Source organism: Rhinolophus sinicus, chromosome 2 (assembly GCF_057876585.1).
Source record: "Rhinolophus sinicus isolate RSI-liver-muscle chromosome 2, RSI-T2T, whole genome shotgun sequence".
In the NCBI taxonomy this organism is placed as follows: Eukaryota; Metazoa; Chordata; class Mammalia; order Chiroptera; family Rhinolophidae; genus Rhinolophus; species Rhinolophus sinicus.
The window spans coordinates 26,519,620-26,541,584 of NC_142502.1; the positions used below are offsets into that span (position 1 = coordinate 26,519,620).

Here is a 21,965-nt window from a genome sequence, read left to right on the forward strand (position 1 = left end):
TAAAACTAGAAATACAGTATTTTATTTTAATGTTTCAAGCTTAAAAAGAGTGAAGGGTGGAAGAGGGTGGAAACCCCTTTTCTGGTGGACTCTAAGCATGGTGGTGCCCCCGTCAGGGGCGGTTGGGCTGCCAGGCGTGGTGTGGGGGAGCAGTTTCTGATTCTGTGCAGTTTCTGTGTCAGCACAAGCTCCATTGTACCAGGTGCCAATTACCTGTGTGGGAGCAGATTTCTGCACCCCCATCAAATGCTCTCGCCGTAGTATCTCATCAAGGTGTCCAAATACCAGATCATGAGGTCTGCCACTGGGAAACAAGCAGAAGGAACACCCGAGTTTCTAAATAGGAGAAATCTGATTTTCATGCAACAGCCTTGAGAAACAGTATGTGAGAATCATCAAGATAGGTTAAAACTTGATGATCGGCATATTTATCTCTCCCGGGCTATAACTATTTCTCTAATATTTCAAGTTCAGCAAAATCCATGCTTCTAGATTCCTTTTTACCTTCATTTACGGAGTCTTCAGGGAAATGCATGTTCCCACTCAGTAGTAATAAGTCACCAGAAAGCAGTTCTGAGGGGTTATTTAGAACTCTCTGGGATCCCGCGGCCGCTGGCTCAGACTTGGTCTGAGGTAGCGGTCTGCGGGCAGACTGAGTTCCATCACCAAGATGGCTATTTCCCTGTTGCACGTGAAAGAGACATAAAGCGCTAACTGAAGCATCTGCTCTGAGCTGAGATGATTGAACGATTCTCCCCTCTCCTGCCCCTTCCTCTGATATCCTAAGTGAAGGGAGAGAGTTCACATCTCCTGGACAATATTTGCAGAAAATATACTGCACCCTTTCCTCAGGATGTATTTAGTGCATCCTAATCTTGAGGAAGACTAACTCCCTGAACTTTAAGGTTAGAAATAATTAGACAAGAAAATCCCTTCTCTTGATTTCTTGTAACTGTCAAAAATGATAAGTAGTGGAAAAACTGCTTCAGCTCAGACTTCTCATTCTCCCTGAACCTTTGCACCATATTATTTATAGAATGAATATAACATCCTGTGGCATGATGAGGTGAGCACTGCTGTTTCTGCCTTTTGATATCGTAAGCAGAGGGCCAGAGAGCTGCAGAAACCTAAATAAATGCAACGATTACTTGGGACTGTTCAACACAGACTCCCCCTCTCATTCACCTCCCTTTCACTGCAGAAAACACCTCCTTTTGTCTCAGCAAACACATTTTGGAAAAATGATTTAAATCATGGCAGCGATAGATAGCTTTTTATGTCCTATTTTGATTGCCTTAAAGGTCAACCACACAGAAAATGACATTTAATTTTCAAGCTCTGAAGGATCTTAGGGTGCCCTGTCCTGTTTTTTTTTTTCTTTTTTTATGATTTGTATAGTTTGAAACATAGAAGAGTCATCTGTATGCTTCCTGTGCACTGTTCTGAAAATGAGTTCCAACATTTCCATTTTCCATAGAGTTCAAGCTCCTAGAAGTCACAGAGTGTTTTTCATATTAGATGCATGCCACCGTTTCTTTTATCCCTAGCGATCCTAGATCAATGCTTCCATGCTTTTGATGGACGAATACAAGGTTGCTGTACTGAATTTAATGAAAATCACTACATGACCATATGAATTGTCTTGCGTCCTGGAGAAATAACACACTTGTTTACAATGAGGCTGAAACCAGATTGTAATGACTATGTCAGTCTTTTCTGATTTCTGAGCAGGCCCATTCATCCCAGAAACAAGAATACAGCAGCCAGGTGTTTTGGCTCATCAGTGCAAAACCTGATGATGCCAGGTGCTTGTTTCTTGGTCAAGGACTGTGGCCCAAGTGGTGGAGAATAAAGCCAGGGACTCAACCCAGCACTTCAGCAGGTGTAGCCTGCCTCAGCCTATTGTTCAAGTACATTGTATTCAGAGTTTATTAAATGTTACCCCTTGAGCACCACTCCCCAGGGGCCTAGGCGTCATTGTGTGACTGAAAGGCAGTAATTGTGTCACCACTACCTTAGAGCTCCTAGAATGAATAATAGAATTTCTGTAATTCCCTCCAAAGTGTGTGCCTGGGCTCTGAAGCAGAAAAAGAAAACACTTGGTAGTTGAAAACATGAGAGAGAGAGAGAGAGAGAGAGAGAGAGAGAGAGAGAGAGAGAGAGAGAGAGAGAGAGAGAACCAATAAATCAATCTAATAAGAAAAAAGTCAAATTAGGAGCAGGAACATTTGGTAGGAATTTAAAATCAGAAAAGTAATGACTTGTGTTTCAGATTAAACTCACTAAAGCAATGAATTTATATTTTATAAAATGAAGCCTTCAAGTGGGATAATCTGGCCATTTACTGAGGTGGTGACATCATAGACCAATAAAATCCCAGGGGCCAGAACGTGGACATGTCATCCACAACTTCTACTTTTAGCTCCTAAAAACCCTGAAGTCATTGTTTACTTTTTTTTCTTTTCTTTTTTCCTGTGTTAGTTCCATTATCATGGAAAATGTAAAGTTTGACTTTGCTCCATGAGAACAAAAATTAGATGAACATGTTTGTCACCTTATTCCTCTGTATGGGAGGCAACACTTTTCCTCCAGCTTTCTTAGATTCTGGGCCTGAGTCATGCAAATTAAACTGACAAAAACCAGATTAACCAGAGAAAAGGCACAAAAATGTTGTTTTAAATTTTATGTGCACAGGGGCTACGTGGAAAAGAAGTAAAACCCAAGGAAGCACTTAGACTTGGGAAGCTTATACACCATTTTAACAAAAAGGCAATGAATTGTGAAGTGACTAGATAAAGGAAAGGGGATTTGGGCTTCTAGGGGTAGTAAATTGGGTTAAGGTAAATACGTGAAAAAAAATAATGGTAGATAAGGGTTATTTAGTAAGGTTTGTTGATGCACACTTATTTAGGTGCTGTTTTCATCTCTGGTGATCAGGGTTGCTTCCCTCTTCTTGGTATGGGACAGGGTGGGGGACACCTTCACAAAAGGAATTTACATCCTAATTTGAGATGGATTGGAGGAAAGCAAAGCTCTTTCTGTGTCTGCTTTTTCTCCATTGCTTTCAGCTCAAAATAATCTTTATGTCTATGTGGTATATTTTGGGGTGGCATATTCTGGTCTCCTTCATTTCATATGTTTCCCACATCTTAAAAGAAAAAAAAAAAGGCCACTACAGTCTAAGTGAATAAATATTTGGCTGTTATGCTTGTGTGACTATTCGTATATTCTAGGAGAAAAACACGGTCTGTTGGAGGGCAATCAATGTGGCTCCTGTCGGTAACAGGTTTTTAAACCATGGAAGGTCCTCAAGGCCCTATGTACTCAGAAAGCAGTGAATAAACAGGAATGAAATGCAAGTGCTAGGACAAATTCCTCACTTCTGCGTTCCGGGCTTATTCTAAGAAAGGAAATAAAGGTGAGTTCCAGTGGATAGTCACGTTTTAAGAAGATCAATGGAAAAGGAGTTTAACACACAAGGCCTTTACCAAGTCTAACTTTTATTAGTTGACCGTGAGAAAGTGGTCAGGAAGTTCAGGTCATTAGGGCAGAATGGAAGTGGACATTTTTCCTATTTTCCTCAAGATTTTGTATCTGAAAAAATTCTTTTCAGTAATAACTTAGAGATTTCATCAAGGGTTTCATTTTTAATGTGTTCTACTTTCAGTATTCAATGAGAATACCTATTTTGAATGCCCATTTATTTATAGGATCGTACAATGGAGCACAAAAGAAAAAGCAGATTCTGACCATCGATTCACAGAGTTTTAAGTGAGAGAGAATGAAAAAAACAAACAAACAAAAAACAAGATAGCTAAAGAATAGAAGCCAAATTAAATACTACTGACTCCTATAAGTAAATAAAATATAAAGCAAGGTGGAAATGATCATGAGGTGGGATTTCCCTCAGGGGAAAACGTCATGAAGTTCTGAAAAACACAGGGTTTAGTCAACTGATGGCAAAGAGGCAGAATGGAATTCTAGAAAAGGAAATGTATTTACAAGCATGGAGACAGTGTTAACAAAACGTTACTGTGATTATGTTATCCTTGTCTGGAGGATAATCCCATTCTTCAGGAATGGGTGAATTTACTGGCACTTGAAAATGAGGATTGCCTCTATACAGGTATATCTCTCATCTCGTTGCCCAGCCTGAGGTGCCTGTGTCATGTGTTTCCTTAAAGAAGCCAAGTACACTGAGGTAGGATACCTGAAGGAATGAACTCTGGTCCTGGGTGTCTCTGTTTAATTTCGGGACACTCCATCTTTTGTGGAGATATTTGGTTCACGATAGATTTCACAGCCTCCTTTCTTTTCCTTTCCTCCGGGAGTTCCTGCTCTTCTGTTAACTTTTACTTGGCCTGTTCAATGTTTATTTTATAGTGTGGAGTTTCCCATTCGGGTATTTTATTCTCTTGACCTGATTTTTAACCGAATGTAGCTTTCCTGGATGAAATAATCACATCCCTGAAAGCATATGTTTTGCAAGAAAAACTTCCTTTCTTTCAACTTCCCAAGACCTTTCTAGCCTAAGTTTGCAAATGGTTACATTTCTCTAGCAGGGTTTGCCTTCAAAATGTCAGCATGGGACTTTAAAATGCACGTGTTTCTATAGCTACCACCCACTATTTGGGCTGTCACATGATGTACATATCTGAACCGGCCAGACATAGGGGCCACCATGCCTGCTAAATCCTACTTGATACTATTCTGTCCTTGCAGACCACTGGGATCTCAGCGCTGTCACTGCCTTCTGGTGGAGGGAAAAGATCAACACCGGGAGGCTGCCTGGGAGCACCTTCAGCCGGCTCAGCCGGTTACCAAGGTCTGAGCAGGGCCGAAGCGACTGGCAAGCAGCTTTAAGCTAATGGGAAAATGGAATCCTGAGTTGGACCGGTGATGTTCAACCCCACATCTTCCTCAGTAAGGATGTCACCAGTGAACTGCTTCCAGCAACTGCACAGGCACTGGGACCACAGCTCTCACTTCCTTTGCACAGGTGGGAGTGGGGGGGTTAGGGGAAGCGTCATTGTGTTGGGAGATAATTGTTTTCTCCTCCTGGTGACATCTGCTTATCAAAATTGAGGAGGTGGGGGTCGATCATTTAAAGAACAGTGTTAAGCTCTTTCATAGGGCGAGATAGAGGGTCTGCAGTAATAACTGCAGTGATGGTGTGTGGTCCTGTCCAGGCATCTCCACCCGGAGAGGCGCTGCGGGAGGCCTCTTGCTTTCTCCCATTTTGTGTTCCTTTCCCTCTTCCTCCTTTTCCGTCTCCTCCTTCTTTTTATGTTTCATTTTTGGGTATGTTTTACATAGCAATTTTATTAGTGTGCTGTTCTCTAGATTTCTTTTTTTTTTTTTTAATATCTGCATAATCAACATTCTTCACCCTCTGAACCTCCCCCACCCTTAGGTATTTCCCAGATACTGTCAGAACAGCCTGTACTCAGAACTCCTATCAAGGACTCCCCGGCGATCTGTATACACATTTCTGTCACAGAGTATTGCTAAGTAAGATGAAGTGTTAAGATTATGGGAATTTGTATTAGGTTACAGATTCTGAGACATCATGTGAGGTGGCGTGACAACTCATGTTCCCTGGTGCATTTTCTGAGCTTGGCCTTTCTGCAACCTGTGTAGTTTTCAAGGAAATGACTGAGCAGTTTTGTTCTGGTCGGGTGTCAGGGAATGAGGACCTATGAGGAGACGCTCATCTTATCGTCTCTTCAAATTGTGTCAAAGAGCAGGAACAGAGCAAAAGAAAAGTCCAGCCTCGCTAGTGGTCCTTAGCAGCGACTTGGCACTGGAGCTGACGCACCCTGAAATGCCCTCCACAGTGACTGTAGATGGCTGGGGAAAGTGGGTTGCTTTTGAGCTGGGTGTTTCCCTACAGAGGGCTGCTCAGTAGTGGGAAGAGTTGATGCTTTCCACTTCCTTACTACCTTGAGTGCTCTGAGGTGGGAGAGCCCTGGGTGGGAGAGCCCTGGGTGGGAGAGCCCTGGGTGGGAGAGCCCTGAGGTGGGAGAGCCCTGGGTGGGAGAGCCCTGAGGTGGGAGAGCCCTGGGTGGGAGCATAGGGCCCTGAGCGCTGAGTAGAGAAACTGCAGCCATCTGCAGCCTTTCCCCACAGGACCTGGCCGACCTCGGAGAGGGGAAGTGCGTGAGACCTGGTCAGATCTCCCTGTATACCCTAATCTAATCATCATGGATCCTGGCTACTTGGTTTATGGCTCATGGTCTCTGTCAATTTGCAGACAGTGTGAGTTTCATCAGGCTGGAGATGGTTTGATTACAAATGGTTCCTGACCCGTCAAAGAAATACATGTTAAGGATGACAAAGCTCCTCAACTAATGAAAATAAAATCCCTCTCGAATCACAAATGATTTTTTACATCTGAGCCAGAGTGCATAAATCCCAGTTGCCACAGCTAGCTTTATTTACTAGTTATAGGACTTGGATGGAGTGTGAAGAGCCCACACCAGGAAGTAAGGAGAGGTGGCTCAGCCGTAGTTCTGCTTGGGGTCTGGTCTGAGTGGGGTGTGGCCTGGTGGAAGACAAGAAAGAGCCTGCACTCGATGTCCCCAAAGGAGTGGGGCAGGTGCCGAAGGGCCAGACACCCTGCAGAGCTGTGATAGGAAGTGAGTGGTCACTGCAAACAGCTGAAAGGGGAAGGGCACCTGTCCCAACAGGGCAGATGCTACAAGGTCAGGAGAGGTTTTCAAACTCTGGCAAGCAGTGTGTGGCCTCAGGAAATGTGGTTGTAGACAGAAGGGCTTTGCTGGAACCCAGGGGTGGGGCTCTGATTCCCAGCAGGGAGATAGGAAGCAGCAAGGCAGAACCCGGTGCTGAACAGAGATGGAACACCAGGAAGGTTACCTAGAGAGGGAGCTGTCACTAGGTCTGTGAGAAAAACAGTCTTCTCTTAGTGACCTGGTTATGAGCACTGAGACACAAAGTCAGGGTTAAACTGGCCACCACATTAACTTGAGCCCGGAACTCCTTTAATCCCTTCCTTCTCAGCCCATGAGATGCTCAGCCTTGCCGGGCTAAACCTGACTATGAAATTCACGTGGACGGTATGTGCGTAGAAAGATGGGAGCGAAGAGAAATGGGCTGCAGAATCTGGGACCCAGCCAAACCTGATAATTCTTGGTCTAACAGGGCTGTTGTGAGTTTGACATCGGATATGGTATACTAAAGCATTTTCCAAAAGAAAATCCAGGTGAAAACTATTAGGTAAAATCAGAATGAAAGTGTGAAATTTCAGGAGACAGAGATGCCAGGGCAACTTCATACATAAAACTTTTGCCTATGCCATCTATGCTTCTGCCAAACCCTTCCTCCCTCAGACCTCACTATTCCACTTAGGTAACTCCTACTTATTGTACTGGTTTCAAACTCATTTCAGTCAGCCTTTCTAGAGGAAGCCTTTTCTGCATCTCTGACCAGGTGACATCCTGCTTCAAAGTAGCTCAGAGCAGTTATTTGAGTTAGGATTTCACACAGCTTTGCCTGATTGTTTCATTACCTTTGATCTCTCCCACTGGAAGTTAAGCTTCACGAGGGCCGAGGGTTGAGAGCCTGTCTGTCCTGTTTGCTGCTTAGTCCCTAGAACCTAGCCCACTGCCTGGTATGTTTTAGGTGTTCGATAATTATTTGCTGAATGAGTGAATATTTTGAGAGAAATGAGACTCTGTTTTTGTAGGTGAAAACAAAAGCATGATCGTTGGGATTTGGTATTGTAGAGCACTTAGGAACATAGGGATATCCTATAAACACATTTCAAAGGAATTTGGGGAGACCAGATTGGAGGGAGTTATAAAGCCTCTTACTACTGACAATGAAGTCCTTATGCCCAGATACAAGATAAAGTGAGCAAAAGTGAAATAAGTTGGTTTTTAAAGAGAACTTAAGTTCATCTAGAGGGCAAAAAAAATGGCAATAAACTTCTATTTTTCCTTCACTCTACCCCTTACACTCTGTATCCTGTCCCCACAAATCTATATAGGCCAATAATGTGAAAATAAACCTCGAATACTTTCTTTCAAGGGGAAAAGAAGTCATGCCCATAGCTAGAATTGAGGCTGTGGAAGTGGGCTACTCCTCATTTGATTTTAATGAATGTTAGAGATCTTTGGATTCCAGTAACAAAATCTAATATTGGCTGTGGTATAAGTGATAATGAAAGGGAAGGAATTAATAAGAACTGGAACATCTCTATGTAGCCAGAACTACTACTCAGTCTTGCCTGGTTATAGCTGTGTTTTTCTAAAAGACTTTTCCATTTTTATTCTATTTATCATGTTGCTTGTGTTTCAAATTCTAGGGCTGAACAGCTGCTTGGATTGTTCCCAGCCCAGAGCATATTAATACTTCTACCAGGCTTTATCCACAGAAAAAGGAAAATTGAAGAGCTATTTCCCAAAGAAGGAGGTAAGAGTTCAGGGCACCATCAATAGATGAATGACTAAATAAAATGTGACATATATACACAGTGCAATATTATTCAATCTTAAAAATAATTGAATTTCTGATATATGCTGCAGTATAGATGGACCTTGAAAACATTATGCTAAGTGAAATAGGTCAGACGCAAAAGGGAAAATAGTGTATGATTTCACTTATATCAGCTACCCAGAATAATCACATTCATAGAGGCAGAAAGCAGAATACTGGGTACCAGGGACTTGAGGGATGGGGCATTATTATTTGATGGAGACAGAGTATCGGTTCTGGAGGTGGATGGTGTTGATGGTTATGCAACAACGTAAATGAACTGAATGCTACTGAAATATACACTTGAAATATAAAATGGTTAAAGTGGTAAATTTTATGTTACGTATATTTTACTACAATTTATTTTTTTAAAAAGAGAGCATGATAGCCAAAGTCAATCAAGTGTGAAGATAGGGAGAATGGAAGGTCATGGTCATTGGAAAGAGAAGCCACCTGGTCACTTGGTGTCGTGGACTGAAAACCTGGATTCAAGCCCCAGCTCTTCTGTGTAACATTGAGCAGGTCACCAAACCTCCTTGAAGCTCTTTCACATTTGTGGATGGTGACCTTGGCCCCTTTATCTACCCCTTTATCTGGCCCCTTTATACAAACTGGGTTATCCTGTGACAGTAGTTTGTAAACTTATAAAATTCTACACAAATAAAGGTATTACTATCAGAGGGAATGGAAAAGCCCACTGTAAATCCATGTTTTTGTGACCTGGATGGCAAATGGAGACCATCACTTCCTTAGGTTAGTGTTCTGGAGGTGGCTCTCCCAGCTGGAAGGAAAGGGTTAGGGTGAAAAAAAGAGACAGTCATTCACTACATGCTACAAAATCTAAATGGGCCTGAATCACCCTGCTGTGTTGCTACTCCACTAAGATTTTACAACCCTCCGAGGAAGGCTCAGAAATATCCATAACTTCAGTGAAGCAGCCAGCATTTCTAGCTGAGTGTCTTTAAATGGCCTGCCAACAATGGAGCTGTTAATTTACCTCCATAAAAACCCATAAGTGGTGCCTGTTGGATATATATGACCTATGTCTGGCACAGGCTTTTGGCAAATAAAAGAATGATTGATTCCAGGCAAAATTCCAAACATTTGGCTATAGAAACTAATGGTCTATTTCTATGCTAACTGCTTATTTGTTAATACGAGATCCAAAATACAGTATTAAAACAGGTTTCATTGCAAGATTCCTCTGCTTCTGTCATCTGCCTAGATTAAAATCCCCAAAGAGGGCCCATTATTAGTGTTATGATTTGTTCAGCCTCAGAGGTTATTAGAAGAAATGCTAGTAGCTTTACAACGTTTGAGTAGAATTTTCTGTTCACTCATCAAGGATGGCACTTGGCTTTTTCTCTCTTGGCTTTGTACAGGGGGTCCAGTTCCAATGGCCTGTTGAATAGAGGTTTGGGGCTCCAACTCCAAAGCTTTAGTTCTGAGGCTCATATCACCTCCCAACACACCTGAGGACTACCTAGCTTCAATACCTTCTCATAGCCATGTTCTGAAAGGTATTGTTCTCAAGATGTTACTTCTTCCTTTTGAATTTGGCTGTGAATATATAGCTTATATATATTCCAGTATTTACAGTCATTCTATAATGTTGGGAGTAAAGGGGTATTTTCTATACATGTTCAATTACCATCTCAGCTGAAAACGGAGCTAAGAATCAGTATTACTAAATTCTGATGATTTTGATGCTTAGATTCAGAGAACCAGGGAGCCAAGGTGATGCTGCCTCTATGGATCTTGGTGTGTCCTCCTCGGGCTGCTGATTTCATGGTGGCCAGCCCACGACCACTGTAGCTTTTGCGGACCCCACTCCCTACCATAGGACTGGTCTTTTTAAGGTACTTATAATGATTCAAAGTGACATTGTTTCCTTGTATCCAGTAATAGACCAGGGTTGGGGTTTAGCATTAGGTGGAAAAGGCACGATGGAGGAAAAGATATGAAAGAGATAGAAAGAGGAACAAAGAAGAGGGAATAAGAATGAAGACAAAGAACAGGGAAAGGAGGGGAAAATTGGATGGTCCCAGAGAAAGAGAAGAATCAGAGAGGAAAAGAAGTGAGTGCAGGGATGAGAGAATGTTGCCTGCCTTCCTTATAGCTGGCAGCTTCCAGCAGCAGCGCAGGCTTTGTCTGTGTTTACATCTGGAGGGGGCAGCTGGCAGGTGGCTGCACCTTCAGGCATGTCCACTCTAGTCTCCTCTCTCCACCTGTCAGACACACTCAAAATCCAGCTCAGTCCCTGAAGCCTGCATCAGTGTGTCCTGAAGAAAACTCATTTTCAGTGAACACATCACCTGGGAAAGTGACCAGTTGCTGTTTTTCACAATTTCAAGATACTGACTTCAGAGCCAGGCTGCTGTCACCCGTGCTTTCAGTTTTGAGCTGGCGTGGGGGCACGTTGGGGAACATTTTCAGCCAACCCATTTTCTGTGTAGCAGGGAACATCAGTGACATGCAAACATTTGTAATGAAAGGCTTTTGACAGTGTTCTTGAAGATCTGAAGATGCAATCTATCTGGCCAACTTCCTGCATCAAATGATCTGCTCCAATGCACACAATTAATATGAGACCTCTGAGTTGTGAGATTGATGAATTCCAATTAGTTTTCTCTTTGAATAGCAATGTTTGATGTGTGGTGCTATTTAGAAATGTCTAGCACCCATTCTATTTATAAATTGCTTTCATAAGATAGGATATAAAGGCTGAAAGAGACCTTAGAAATGCTGTAATTAGAAGATATTCAAATTTGTAACCCTGCATGTAATGTCTGAGAGTGCCCCTTTCCACATAATCTTGCCAACACAAGATTTTATCAGTTTTTTTTTTTTTAACTTTTAAAAAATTTATTTTCAGTGTGTTTTTCCAGGACCCATCAGCTCCAAGTCAAGCAGTTGTTTCAATCTAGTTGTGGAGGGCGCAGCTCCCCGTGGCCCACGGGGGATCGAACCGGCAACTTTGTTGTGAAGAGCCCCACGCTCTAACCAACTGAGCTAACCGGCTGCCCCTTTATCCGTCTTTTGAATTTTTGCCAACCTTTTGGAATAACGGTGTTTCAATATTTGCGTCTATATTGTCCTAATCACCAGGCACTCAGATCACACTGCTGTGCTGGGGTTTTGGCCCATTGTACTGCTGCTGCTACCTTACTTTGCTTTGCTGTCACAGAAGCTCCAGGTGAAAGTAGGTTGCAGTGTCTATGTGCTCAGATGCTGAAGGACACGTGGATCTTTTATGAAGCTCCACAGCCCAGTAAGCATGCAGGTTGACCCTCTTCTCTGTGATTGGTACCCTCCCTGTGTGCACTAAGCTGGGGGATTGGACAGGAGCATCCCTGCTCCTGCCAAAGCACCTGTCCTCCAGGCTGGCACCTCACCGCCTGGATGACTCCTTTTGTCCTTCTGTCAGCCTGACCTGCTTCTGGAGGATGGATGGGGCAGTGGGGTGAGGGTAGAAGGAGCAGTTTGGCCAACACTTTATAAGACTGAGGGAGTTCGGGTAGCTCCTTGGCACTGTATTTACAATGTGTGGCTTTGCTGAGACTACTGTCCTCAGCTTTGGAGCTTTAGCCAAGATTTCAAGAGTAAAGGAGAAGGCTGTTGGAGCATTTTGCTACATAAATGTTACAAGTGTTTGTATACATGGAAAAATGTCTGCAAGGGTACACTCGCTCTTTCTCTGTGACTTGTTTTCTGTACTATTGTGCGTGCGTGGGGCCACTTTTACTTTTTGCTTTATACAGTGTCATATTGATTAATTTTTAAAACATTTGCTAATTTTGTACATATAAAATTTTAAACATTAATAATTCATCTTTGGGAATCTCCCTTTTACTAGTTGTAGAAAGTAAAGGTATCAAAACATTGATTTTTTTTTTCTTTCAGCAGGAAAGGGATAATTTTAAAATTAATTTTAGAATGCATGTCAGATGCACACCTTAGGAATAGAGTCTATCATCTTTCTTGTTTTTGCAATCCTACCATATCTTGTACAGCTAGTCCCAAATAGGAGGTGTTACAGCGATAGAGAGAGAGAGAGAGAGAGAGAGAGAGAGAGAGAGAGAGAGAGAGAGGAAGAGGAAGAAGAAGTGGGAGGGAGGGCGGGAGGGAGGGAGGGAGGAAGGGAAGAAAAGAGGGAGGGAAGGAGGAAGGAAGGAAAAGCTAACTAATAAATGACAATAGAATCCTGAGAACTGCACGGAAGAGATCTGGGCTGTCACATTCTCATGACTCTTCTTTAACTTTACACAAAAGAGGCCATTGTTATTTACATTTATCTTGCAAGATTCTATTGCAAGCCTGATTCTGAGTTCACTGGGGAGATACTTTTCTGATTACTGTCTCCAAGACTTCTGAGCTTGTGTTTCTCCTCAGAGACTGCACAGAGAACTCTTTGAAGTTTTTCATTTAAATCCTGTGCCCAAGGGCTATCTACATCCAAGGAACTTGATTGTGCTTCAAGGGTTGGTCAAGTGCTTGAGAGCAGTGCAGAGGATCCAGAGCTGCATGGCTTCTGACCCGAGACACAACCAGAAATCTGTTTTGCTGGCGGAGACTTGGGTTCCAAACTATAAAAATTAAATTCGTTAGCTGATGCCACCTGCTCTGGTAGGTTTTGGTGAAATGGGCATGCCCAAGACATAATCGTTGCCCTAGACAAACACATCTTTTTATTGGGGTGATCGACAGAAGATGGGGGAAGAAATGAAAAGGGTTAGCTGTTGGTGGAATATCAAAGTAGCCTAACTTACAATTCTAAATTGGAACACTAATTATTTGCACTAAATATTAATATTTACCAGGTACCAGATCAGTGTTTGGTCTGGGCTGAAATGCTGTCAAAAAGATAAAACCTCACAGGGAATAACAAAACATATGCCCCATTTAGGCTCAGCACCATCAAGTGCCCGAGAGGAGGGCTGAACTGACCTTGCTCATTTGAGTACCTACAAATAAAAAGAGTCCCAGAGGTGAGTCCTGCACAGACCCATGCTGAGTATAATCATAGGCTCTGTTCTGTGAACCAAGGCAGGGAGACATGATCATCCTGTGCAATGCTTTGATTTTTAGGGCATTTCTAGAGCAATGTACTCAGTACTGGCCTATCATTTTTAGGACTTTGGCAAAGTAGACAGTCTGGAATGAGCATGGTGATCTAGCCTTAGGGAAAAGACTGGGTGTTGGGATGGGGAGACCCCAGGCCTGCCTCTGTGCAGATCTCTGGATGATGCACCTGGCACAGCAGGGAGCTCATGCCATTAGACAGAGCACTGAGATTGGGGGGCTGTTTATAAGGGTGTTGCACAAAGTGTGCCTGCACTGACAGGGAGATGATTTCTAAGTCTCCTTCCCGCCCAAAGCTCTATAATGAAAAAATCTTAATTAACCAGTGAGTTAATTCATTTATTATTTGTGCATTCTTTACAATGCGTAACCATGTCTGTTCAATTATTTTCCTATTTCTTATTCCTCTAGATGTCTCTGGGTTTTTGGGTCCTTTAATGTTGCTATTGCTTCTCTCAGGTAAGGATCCTTTTCCCTCTATAGCAGTGTGTGTGTGTGTGTGTGTGTGTCTCCATTTCTTTTTTCTGCTCGTATAGTGAGCCTCCCCTGGATTTAGTATTCAAAGTAATTTTACGACATTACATATTCCTCGATACAGGGAAGTATCATAGCGCCAGCTTCCTTTTCTGTTTTTATATGCACATTGTGATCTTGAAAACTCCTCCCCTCCACCCCCCCCCCCCCCCCCCCGCTTTTTTAAACCTCTGTGTCTTTTACATTCAGGGCATCATTTTCACCTCTTATAATCATGTCATCCTGTATCTGATTGCCAGGTGAGTCTTCTTCAAACACAGTTCTGATCGTTTTCTTTCGTTTCCTGGAAATCTTCAATGCTTTTCAATTGCTTACAGGAACAAGCTCAGACTCCTAATTCTGGCATTTATGGGATCATCTAATCATGTCTCAACTTCCCTTTCCTGCCTTATCGCATACCATTCTCCTAAAAAGTCTTACTCAGGTTAAGTTGATCTTCCTGGTGCTTCCAAGCACATGGCATTTCATTTTTTTCTTGTTAAATAAAAAACTCAACATGTTATCTCCCTCCATTTTTTTTGCGCTTGCTCCATTTTTTCCATCATCCCTGAATGTTATCCAAATGCTGATAATTTTGCCAGATGCAGCTCAAGAAACCCTGTCTCCCTCAAGCCCTCTCTGCCCCCTGCCTGAAGCACTGGTTCTCAGGCAGTTAGGGTCCATTTCACCCAGGGACATGTTCGTGTTCATCTGTTTTTTGATCAGCATGACTATTTACTTTTTATAGTTGTTATTTATATTTGTATATTTTCCTGCCAATTTTCCACAATAACAAATCAGAATGTAGAGTCAAACACTTCTCTCTATCCCTCAGTATATAAAATGCCCTGTGTTTAACAGAACTCAGCAAATACCTGATTTTCTCCTTGTGGCTGAATTCTGGAGCTGGTGGGAGACTTGGAGAGATGATGGGTTGGTTGATTTGACTAATGGAGTCTGAAGTAAAGGACATTTTAAACCTTTGAGCCTAGCTATGTACTCAAAATAACAAATTTTGAGTAAGTGGCTTTTATTGGTACATAGTATTGAAGCTGATTTGTAAAGAAAGACGTATAACATGGATGAGCAGTTTGATGCAAAAATAAATCTAAACCATGGCTAAAATTAAGCTGGGGAGAAATCATTCCACAGTCTGTTGGTCTTGTCAAAGTTTAAAGGCTCAGCTTCTGATTAAAACTAATGCTCCTGATTTTGGTATTCAGTGAAGTCCCAGGCTGACAATTCATTCATCATGATTTATACTGAGAGTGCCAAAAAAAGTGTATACACATTTTAAGAAAGGAAAAAAACTATTAAAATTGTAATAATATATACTGATAACAAAAGATGAATATAAGTCAGGTTTGACTTCTGCAATTACAAGAGGTGCTCAAAGTTACCATCAGTGTCCAGACACTTCTGATTACGGCGAACTACTGCTTGAGCAACGTTGACTAGTATCCACGTTATTAATTTTTTTGGCACCCCTGGTATTTACCACACGCAGAACCACAACACGCCAGCAGGTGGCACTGCTTCTCTACAGAAATTTTCTGGGATCCAATCAATAACTTTCCTACTTCTCATTTGTATTGCTCCTGTAAAGGCTTGGCCCTGAAAAGCAATTTGAATATTTCACATTGGTGGAAATAAAAATTGATTACATTTATGATATATTCTTTTTTAGACAAGGGATTTACAAACGCCAGTTTTTTTGTTTGTTTGTTTGTTTGTTTGTTTTTTAATGGCTTTTATTTTCACCTTTCTGACCTTGAAAGACCAGGTTCCTCATTATTATCCTTGAGCTCTACACACATTGAGAGGCTCTTGCAGATCTTATAATCAGCTGAGATGGAGAGAACTTGAGTAGGCGAGGCTCACCTTTTGTTTCTCCAGATGAGGATCTTATAGCCCAGGTCCCTGGCCAACGTCATTTGTCAAGTCAAGGGCAGAGGCAGGAGTGAGACCCAGATCTCCTATCAGTCGCCTTCACTGTTCCATCCTGTCTTGGCCTTTAACATGCCATTAACATCAGGAATGCTGTGCCACAACTGAAATGTGACAAAAACCAATATCGATTTCAGTTTGAGAAGCTGCCAGCAGGAGCCCCAAAGTAGGAGTGTGTGTGTGTGTGTGTGTGTGTGTGTGTGTGTGTGTGTGTGTGTGTGTCTGTATGTGTGTGTGTAGAACAAGGATTTTGTACAATTGCAATTGTCTTTGTCTCATCTGACTGGTGGTAAGGCCTCTCAACAGGTATTTTTTGAATGAATGAAGGATGCAAGGAAATGAAGAAAGAGAGGGAGAAGGAAGAGAGGGAAGGAGAAACAGGGGAAGGAAGGGAGGAAAGATGAAGGGAAGGGAAAAATAACTGAAAAAGAGAAAGAGAGGGAGGAGGAGGAAAGGGAGGGAGGGAGGAAGTCCAGTGAACCTGTAGCAACTCTCGTCATCAGTGTCATCTGGTAGGTCCTGAGCTGCTTCAACCTGGTTTAGAGCACTCTTAGAAATAAGATGTAGAATATTTTCTTGCCAGCTGAGTTATATTTTCTTGCCAGCTGAATTATTTTATTAGCTCTCATTTCATTCTATTTTGACTCAGACAATACATTAGAAGGTGAATTTGGCGGCTCGTTTATCTCGGTGAAGATAAATCTTGACCTGCCACTTGTGTCAAGTCTGGCAGCAGTGAGCTGGCATCAGGAAGCTGCCTGCATTCTCCCTGTGACACCGTGGAAACTGCCCATTCATGAAGGTAGATGGAACAAGGAAGTTTTTGGGAACAAGTCCATTTTCAGAGTCAGAAAAATTCCAGGAAATCCAAACACATGGTTTTATTAGATTCATGTCTCGAATGAGAATTATCCTAAGTGGAAGCAGAGCCTCGAGCCTCAAGACAGGAAGTACATCTTCTCCTATTTCTGACTCAAACATAAATTATCAGATTTTCTTTCTTATGATAGATCTAACTCTAGAGGCAAAGCCTAAATGTCCTGAGTTTTATTTCTGTGATTTTCCTTTAGATCCTGTCCCTTCATGAAGCAATGTCTTATGCTGTGGATCTCATTTGACCTAATTAGATATCAAAACTCACCTGTCCCATGTCCCATTCAAAACCTTGCTAATTGACCAAATAAATTGATTTGAGGTAAGAATTCTTATCTTAGAGAACACATTTGATTTTTTTAACAGAGGCCTCCTGGAAACATAATGCTTTAGCTCAAGAGTTACATCTATTTTGTCAGTGGAGATTTCTGGCATTGTATCATGTTGTGAGGGAGGTGGGTTTGAATCACTTTTCTACTCCATTTGGTTGCCTGCCAGTCATACCACCTGGGCCGCCATATGTTCTTGCAAATGCATGAAGAGGTTGTAGAAGGCAGTCATTCATTTAGCAAATGTGATTGAGGACCTGCTAGGTGCCAGGCACTACGTTGTCAGGCCTGAGGCACAGAGATTATGTGGAGGTACCTTTAGGGAAAGGCCAGGCAAGGGTTTTGGTGATTACAAGGCACAGTGCTGAGTACTGGAGGCAGGGAGACAAATGGATGGGCTTCAGGGTTGGTAAAGAGGTAGGATTCAGCAAACGGCAGCTGTTCCATGCTGGTGGAGAGGGAGAGGAAACAATCCAGGGTGAGTTCCAGTTTTATTTTGGAAACCAGGCAGGTAGAATGAAGAGTATTAGGTAGGATAGTCACAGGGGGAATCATGGTTACACAATAGTGTGTGTGTGTGTGTGTGTGTGTGTGTGTGTGTGTATGTGTGTGTGTGTGTGTGTGAGAAAACGTGAGTATGTGGGGGGATGGGGATGGTATATTTTCAGTTTAGGGGATGAATGACTTGAGCCTAAGGGAAGGCGGTCCTCCTTGGTACCAACTAAGAGTATAGTACACGTCATACTTTTTATCATAGTCATAACCCTTCAGTTGTTAAAAGGCCATGCTTGGTTTTCTCTTCACCCTATATGGGGGCAAATATGCACAGTTCTTGCATTTCAAGCTCTTGTGACTAAGGAAAACCATGCAAATAGAACCACAGAGCAACTGAACACATACCCAGCCCAAACACAGAGTAACAGGAAACATGGGAGAGGTCCTGTGAGAGGTCTCCTCTGCCATCGGCATCACCCAACACTGGGCCAGGGCTTGCGAACAGGCTGTCATCCTTCTCACAGGACACTCAGACTTCTCAGTGGCTAGAGAATAACATCACTTGCTTTGTCATGTACACACATCTATAAACAGAACTTTTTAGCAGACCCTAATGCATTTTTGACCAAACAGTTTGTCAGAGCTGATGGTCGTTTGGGAGATGATAGAACTGGGCTTGAAGGTGTCTGTGGCACCATTAGAACTTCCTTCTGGCTCCATTTGCCCTTCTCTGAGCCATGCAGCTAGTAGCCATAAACTTATAAGATAGTCCACTAGTCAATCTAAAAAAGATAGTCAATCTGAAAAAATAGCTAGAAAATTGAGTACTCGGTGTGCCCCACATGGCTTTGTATTTGGCTTTGGGCAGTGGAGAAGCTCACTGAGTTTTTTAGTTGTTCTGTAATGCTCTTGGTATGGAGTGCATTAAACATGAGTCAGAGCGATAAGCCTCTTTAAGGATCTCTCTGGAAACTCACTCTGGGACTCACTCATTAATGATGGTAAAGAAGCCAAAGTAAAAATGCCAAGGTCCTGCTCCTTTTGTAGAGTCTATACCTTTGGCGGAAAGAATGCTATGTGTTACTTAGAAGGAATTTATAATAATGATGAGTATTTGTAGTTGAATCAAATATAGTAAAATCAAGTGTCTTTGAAGCTATTCCATGAGAAAAGAGTTAGGTTATTTCATACGTTTGGGAAACCCTCATTGTTTTCTCTTCCTTAGGGAGCATCACTGACATCTGAAGGGTTCTGAGAACTTTTGCAGTAAAGTACTCCATGGAGGACTTCAGGTTAAATGAAAAAATAAAAAAGGTCCACTGGTGAGTGTTTCAGTTATCTGCTCTGAGAGTGCATATTACAATCTTTCTCTTCTATCTCCTCTACAAAACCTTTAGTAAAAGCAACAATGCATTTAAATACTTTGAGATGAAAAGGGTGAGTTAATGTTTTGGTATGAATGTGAAGAGTTGCTGGGAGATGGTAAAAGGAAAAAAAAAGCTGGCTTTGGGGGACAGTTGACAAGTGGGTTCCATAGACAATATAGAGCAAAAAGCGGGGTAGATAGTGGACCAGTGGACCAGTGGACAAGGGTGGCTGTTGGATCTGTGGACATCTGTCTCTGTGGACATCTGTCTCTGTGGATAACAGAAATAATGAGAATTCAGACCTGGGAACTTACATACATTTCCTCTTTATTTGAAGCCAAGTGCAATTTTCCCGCTTTCCTCAACCATTCCTATTTCCAGCTTTAAAGATTCCTGAAATTCTTGCCATTCTAGTACCATTTTTCAGTAACAGCATTGTCTCCAGAGACTTCCTGTTCCCTGGGAGATTGATATAGTTACAAATGGAAAGAATCAAATTGCTTATAATTTCTAATTTGTCAGATAATTTGCCTATAATACTTGAAAGCAGAAAACATGGACTCAAAGATAGGAACCAAGCAATGATGCATTTTGAGTGGGTGAGGTAGACCAGGGCAAAAATGTCCTTCCTGGAAGAAGCTATGGCCTGGGTGGTGCAGGAGAAAAATAAATAAATATTAATTGTTATTTGCTGAATTGTATCCCCCTCCAAATTCATATATCGAAGTCCTAACCCTCAGTACCCCAAAATGTAACCGTATTTGGAGATAGGGTCTTTAACAAGGTGACTAAGTTAAAATTAAGTCATTAAGGTGGGTCCTAATCCAATATGACTGGTGTCTTTCTAAGAAGCGATTAGAATGTGGACAGGACAGAGGCAAGACCATGGGGAGACACGGGGAGAAGGCAGCCATCTACAAGCCAAGGAGAGAAGCCTCAGAAGAAACCAACCCTGCTGACACCTTAATCTTGGACTTCTAGACTCTAGAACTGTGAGGAAAAAAAGTTTCTGTTGTTTAAGCCACCCAGTGTGTGGATTTTGCTCTGGCAGCCCCAGCAAGCTCAAACACTAACCAAAACCTGAGTGGCAGTATCGCTTATTATGTAGAGATTCTTTGGGCCAGAATTGGTTGCTAGTCTAATTTTACTGAGTATAATTAAGGCAAGGACATTGTAACAACTTTTATGATCTTAAAATTCATTTTTTTTTTTTTTTTTAAATCTCCGTGTCTGTAGGAGGAAAGTGGAAGATGAAGTGCCTTTTCAGTAAGTGCTGCGGAGTGCTGGACTACAGACTGTGTCCTTCACGTTCAAGGTAAGTGATTCTTAATTGTCTGGCGTATTGCTCATTTGTTGGTCTCTAAAGTAGTTGGGATGACATTGGTGTTCTGCATCAAAAGAAGGTTATGTCTTAGCTTCATTTTCCCTGCTGAAGATGATTCTAGAACATATTTATACCATTCTTTATTCTGCACTTTTAAATCTGTATGGTTTTTCTAAGTATTAGATTGGTGCAAAAGTCATTACGACTTAAAAGGTTAAAAACAATGGCTAAAACCACAATTACTTTTGCACCAACCTAATAAAATATGAAAAATGCTTTGCAATTTGAATTCTATTTGAAATTATAGCCACGGCAGTCTAACCTCCTCCAAATTCCTTCTTTCTCTCTCACAGTCCTCCTTTTCATCAGATTAAAAAAAAGAAAACTTCCACTTTTTTCAAAACATGTGACTGCATAGCTAAGGGATTCAATTCCCTACTTGCTCTTGGGGCTTCCTGGAGGTAGAAGAAAGAATGCAGAATGGAGGGAAAGGAGAGCCTGGGTGGATTATTCTCCATTGCCTCCGTTCCCCAGCTCCGTCCTCTGCCCCAGCATGCTCTGCTCTGAGACCTGGGAGCTGACCTCAATGGACTGTGTCACATGAGCTCTTGCCCTCTGCTTTCTCGTGGACCTGGCCAATGGGAAGCCCTAGTAAGGAGGAAGGGAGGCATAGAGAGAGAGCTGGGTATTTATCTCCCCCTACCCTTACATGCTTTGCCACAGCTCTGGAAGTTTCTGTACCTGTGGCTAGGGTTCCTGTTGGTTGACTCCAGGAAGGTCCCTCCCTTTGGCCCTTTAGGCTTAGGGGTAGTAATGGCTCCTGTGGCTTCTGTTGCTAGTCCCTAAGTGCTTCCCCTGTCCTTGTTATTTCCTTCAACTCTATCCACTGCTCTGCAAATAGTCTTTTCATGAAACTGTTCTCAGGTAAACCTTTGAGTATGCAAATGCTGGGACCTTGATTCATACAGACTCATGGTTCGGAAGACAATGACTTTCTTATGTTGGATACCTTGAAGCAGCATCATGTATTCTGGCCAACGTTGGTTTCCTTTCTCCTTCTGCATACTTTATGGAGAGGGAATATAGTATAGGTCACCATCACTAATCTCCAAGTGAACTCTTGTACCCTTTTAATCATGCACGCAGATGAATTCTGGTGGTTTTTCACCAGACACACAGCTGGGAAGAAGTGGGGATGAAGTCCCCTCTGTGTAGTAATAACAGAGGTATACATATCCAATGGTGCACTGAACGTTTAAAAAACTGGTTTCTCAGGGAGAGGGAAGCCCTGATTTGTGGCATTTACCATTTTCCCTGGTATAAATATTTTCACCATTGTCAACTTCAAACCACCAGTGACATCACTGACCATAAATTGGGAAGAGATGCTACCTAACCATCACCTCTTGAGAGCTGGTATAAGCCAGTTGCAGCTGTTTAAATCTAGCTATAGACGGATTGGGATGAACACTTTTATATTATAGTGGGAATTTAATAGGTTAAAACATTATAGTAGTTTGTCGGGAAAGTCATTGTGCG

The 21,965-nt window shown here is 42.2% G+C and overlaps 1 long non-coding RNA gene across 1 annotated transcript in view; it reads left to right on the top strand.

The window, feature by feature from the left end:
• Window positions 1-12,693: 12,693 nt before the first annotated feature.
• Window positions 12,694-21,965, top strand: part of LOC141571716 (uncharacterized) — a 78,528-nt gene continuing 69,256 nt past the window's right edge. Inside the window, exons 1-6 of the long non-coding RNA XR_016019688.1 lie at window positions 12,694-13,484; window positions 13,990-14,037; window positions 16,688-16,840; window positions 17,109-17,233; window positions 18,961-19,057; window positions 20,339-20,417. This is a non-coding gene — a long non-coding RNA (uncharacterized LOC141571716). The remainder of the gene's footprint in view (window positions 13,485-13,989; window positions 14,038-16,687; window positions 16,841-17,108; window positions 17,234-18,960; window positions 19,058-20,338; window positions 20,418-21,965) is intronic.